Consider the following 4,348-nt stretch of genomic DNA (forward strand, 5'->3'; position numbering starts at 1 on the left):
TTCCATGCCATGATTTTCTACAAAGTCTGAATCTGTTCGTATCACTTGCCATGTTTGCATTAATGCTACCATCTTCTCTGTGCATCTTTGGCTCAAGTTCAGTAAGGGAGTTTTGTTCATTGCCTTTAGTACTAGCATGCCATGCCTTGTTTGCCATAATATGTTCCTATAGCATGTAGTTTACTAGCTCTAAACATTGCTACCTAATGTTGTTTCTGCCATGATCAGTGAAAAACTGCTAAGTCTGTAAACTGTTGTCATAGGCATTTTTGCCATGCTGTTTTAGGCTTGTTCTAGTGAGTTCTAGCAGGAGCTCAGTGGTCATTATATGTAGAGTTTCGCCTGTACTTCACTGCCATGTGCTTTGTTTCTATGTTGGAGTGTTGTAGCATAGTTTCATGATGCATTTTAAGTGCTATGATTCTATTAAGCGTAGTTTTGCATCGTTCTTCTTTTGCTCGTCATTTGCAAACCGTGCATCTGCTTCCGGTGATCTTTATATCGATTTTGACCTAAATCTCCTAATCTTTCCAATGGCATGCTTGGTTTGCCAAGTTGATGCCATGATCATCTTTTCCCTTCCGGAGTACTCATATGCATTGCACATCATATCTCGCATTCCATGCCATGTCTTGCATCATGTTGCTTGTGCATTGCACCATGATTGATTGTTGTTCCATTGCTTGTGTTCTTGCTTTGGGTAGAGCCGGGAGACGAGTTCGTGAACAAGGAACATGTCGAGTACGTTTACTAGGAGCACTCTTTCGACAACCCTGAGAACTTTGCAGGCAAGATGATCATTACCCCCGATATCACTTCTATCTTTGCTTTCTAGTTGTTCGTTCTATTGCTATGTCGCGCTAACTACCACTTGTTTATCAAGCCTCCCATAATGTCATGTCAATCCTCTAACCCACCTTCCTAGGAAACCGTTGTTTGGCTATGTTACCGCTTTTGCTCAGCCTCTCTTATAGTGTTGCTAGTTGTAGGTGCCTTGCAGGTTGTTCCATGTTGGAACATGGATATGTTGGGATATCACAATATCTCTTATTTAATTAATGCATATGTATACTTGGCAAAGGGTGGAAGGCTTGGCCTTTTGCTCGGTGCTTTGTTCCACTCTTGCCGCCCTAGTTTCCGTCATACCGGTGTTATGTTCCTTGATTTTGCGTTCCTTACGCGGTTGGGGTTATGGGACCCCATTGACATTTTGCTTTGAATAAAACTCCTCCAGCAAGGCCCAACCTTGGTTTTACCATTTGCCTAATAACAACTAAAATTTTCCTAGGGGGTAATTAACCCGAGGAATTCTTAATCAACAACCCAGGCTAGTGTTCCTCTGAGTGCTGGTCCAACTTGGGTGATGTCCGGCGCCCCCTGGGCAACTAGGGTCTCACCAACCCGACGTCTGGCCCATCCGGTGTGCCCTGAGAACGAGATACGTGCGACTCCTATCGGGATTTGTCGGCACATCGGGCGGTCTTGCTGGTCTTGTTTTACCATTGTCGAAATGTCTTGTAACCGGGATTCCGAGTCTGATCGGGTTATTCCGGGAGAAGGAATATCCTTCGTTGATCGTGAGAGCTTGTGATGGGCTAAGTTGGGACACCCCTGCAGGGTATAAACTTTTGAGAGCCGTGCCCATGGTTATGTGGCAGATGGGAATTTGTTCATACCCGGTTGTAGAGAACTTGACACTTGACTTAATTAAAATGCACCAACCGCGTGTGTAACCGTGATGGTCTCTTTTCGACGAGGGACGGGAAGTGAACACGGTTGGGTTATGATTGAACGTGAGTAGTTCAGGATCACTTCTTGATCACTTCTAGTTTACGACCGTTGCGTAGTTTCTCATCTTACTCTTCTACTCGTATGTTAGCCACCATATTTTCTTAGTGCTTCCTACAACTCCACCTTATAACCACATCCTACCTATAAGCTTAAATAGTCTTGATCTCGCGGGTTTCGAGATTGTTGAGTCCTCGTGACTCACAGATATTACCAAAATAGTTGCAGGTGTCGATGATATCAGTGTAGGTGATGCCACCGAGCTCAAGTGGGAGTTCGACGAAGACCTTGGTCATTACTATGTTTCCTTTCCGGATGATCGATAGTGGTGCCCAGTTGGGATGATCGGGATTTAGCATTTGGGGTTATCTTCTTTTCATTTGGTTCCGTCCATAGTCGGACTTTGTGTGTACGACGGATGATTTATGAATAATTTGATCATTGTGTGACGTGGCGATTGTAAGCCAACTATTTACTACCTTGTTCTTTACATGGGATTGTGTGAAGATGACCCTTCTTGCGACAATACCAAAATGCGGTTATACCTCTAAGTCGTGCCTCGACATGTGGGAGATATAGCCGCATCTTGGGCGTTACAAGTTGGTAATCAGAGCCATCCCCGACTTAGGAGCCCCCTTGCTTGATCGAATCGCTGACGTTGGTGAGTCTAAAACAAAAATGTTTTGAGTCTTAGGATTATATATATCGGAGAGTAGGATTCTTTTTACTCCTCAGCCCCTTTGTCGCTCTGGTGAGGCCTCCTGACGTAGATGTTTTCACTTTCCTCTCCTCATTTTCACTAAAAAAATTAGGATCATGCGGGTATCTTAGGATCGTTCTGATATTCTTGTGATGAGAACATTGTTCTTGGTGCCTCCTGACATTTAGGGGTTGTGGCAATGTCCCAGGGAGTTGAGCTCTGAGGTGTTGTTGTCACAATTTTATCGTTGCAGTTCTAGAATACCTGAGTTCGCCGACATCAAAAATCTCTTTTATGTCGTTAGTGGTGAGATAACCTCGATGCCACCTAGTACTATGGAGGGAGTTTGGGAGTATTGCCACAGCTTGTATAATGGATGCTTTTCGAAGGTTGAGGTACATGATTTCCGGAGTTTTCTTGGATATGTGTTGATAGATGGATACAGTTGGAGCGTAGGGCTTGTTAGTTGTGTGATATATATTGTGCCTCCCTGTATCCCCAACACCAGATTGCATAACTAGAAAGTTCCGGGAGTTTATAGGTGGTAATTCAAGTAGCTCTTAGTTATTCTTCCGGCAGATAATTGGTATGGGAATGGGTAATCCTTATCTTTTATTTGTTCCAGTCGTACCTTGTTGTTTCATTCATCAACCTTTGTCTAAGTGGCTTCTCACCCTAATGGTCGTGCAGTGTTAACTTTGGAATTCATTCGTTCAATCTTTGTTCAAATGTTTATTGTGAAGACTATATGTTGCAATTTCTATCTGTTGATTCAGCTTGTCTATCTGTCTATCTGTCTATCATGGTTCTAACGGATGTCACCCTCTTCAGGATGGCTCCTCCAATGCGTCTGAATCCAGACCGCAACGATGGGGATCAGGTGAACCGTCTACCTCCACCACCTCCTCCGCCTCCAGAGGCATGGCAAGCTGTGATGGCAGCCACCAACGCCAATACCCAGATGCTTTTGCAACTCTTGCAAGAGCGCAACCAAGGTCAAGGAAACCAAGGGAATCAAGGCCAAGGGCAATTCAATAATCAGCCTCAGTTTGCTACCCTCAACCGGTTTCTTGCAAATCAGCCAAAGTCTTTCAGCAATTTTGCCGAGGCCATGGACGCCGATGATTGGCTCGTGGACATTAACAAGCATTTTGAATGTAGCATTGTCAGGCATGAGGACGTCAAGTTCGCTTCTTTTCAGCTCAAGGACCAAGCAGCTGATTGGTATCAGCAATACAAAGATTCCAGAGGAGGTCGAGAGATTACCTGGACTGATTTCTGCTGGGACTTTAAAGCTCATCACATTCCAACAAGTGTTGTCGAGAGCAAGCGTGAGGAATTCCGCAATCTCAAGCAAGGAAGCATGTCCGTGTATCAATACAACATCCAGTTTCAGAAGCTTGCTCGCTTCGCAAGGCAGGATGTTCCTGATGAAAAGAGCATGATCTATCACTTCAGGGGTGGCCTCAGAGAGGATCTGCAATTAGCTCTTGTTCTTGTTGAGCCTACTCAGTTCGATCAATTCTATGACATGGCCCTCAAGCAAGAAGCTGCTCAGCTCAAGTGTGAGGCTTCAAAGAAGAGAATCAGGGATGCAGTCCAGTCTTCTTCTCCCTCACAAGTGGCAGCTAAGCAACAGAAGTTCTGGCTTCCTCCACCTCCTCCGTTTCGTCAGCCCTACCAGCAGAAGAACAAATGTGGCCATGGATCTCCCCACCCACCCAACCCAGGCTATCAGAACAAATCTCAGACTCAAGCTTCAAGGACAGGTGGTCCTCCTCCTCCTTATCATCGTCCGCTCTCAGAGGTTACTTGCAACAAGTGTCAGCAGAAAGTTCACTATGCTAGCAAGTGATTCAA

Source organism: Triticum urartu, chromosome 6A (genome assembly GCF_056163025.1).
Source record: "Triticum urartu cultivar PI428250 chromosome 6A, HENAU_Tu73, whole genome shotgun sequence".
Lineage (NCBI taxonomy): Eukaryota > Viridiplantae > Streptophyta > Magnoliopsida > Poales > Poaceae > Triticum > Triticum urartu.